Source organism: Lupinus angustifolius, chromosome LG11 (genome assembly GCF_001865875.1).
Source record: "Lupinus angustifolius cultivar Tanjil chromosome LG11, LupAngTanjil_v1.0, whole genome shotgun sequence".
In the NCBI taxonomy this organism is placed as follows: domain Eukaryota; kingdom Viridiplantae; phylum Streptophyta; class Magnoliopsida; order Fabales; family Fabaceae; genus Lupinus; species Lupinus angustifolius.
The window spans coordinates 2,306,897-2,307,214 of record NC_032019.1 but is presented as its reverse complement, the minus strand read 5'-3'; positions in this window follow the sequence as shown (position 1 = coordinate 2,307,214).

Genomic DNA, 318 nt, shown 5'->3' with positions numbered 1-318 from the left:
CGTGGATAGGATAAGGATGAGGAAGAGGATGAGGATAGGATGAGGACGAGGATGAGGACGACATTGAGGATGAGGATGAGGATGAGGAGGAGGGTGAGGATGAGGATTAAGAGAGGATTAAAAAGAGGATGAGGATGAAGATGAGGATGGGATGAGGATGAGGAAGAGGATGAGGATGAGGATAAGATGAGGAGGAGAATGAGGAAGAGGATATGATGTGGATGAGGATGAGGATGAAGACGAGGATGAGGACTGGATGAGGACGAGAATGAGGATGAGAATGATGATGAGGATGAGGATGAGGATGAGAATAGGATG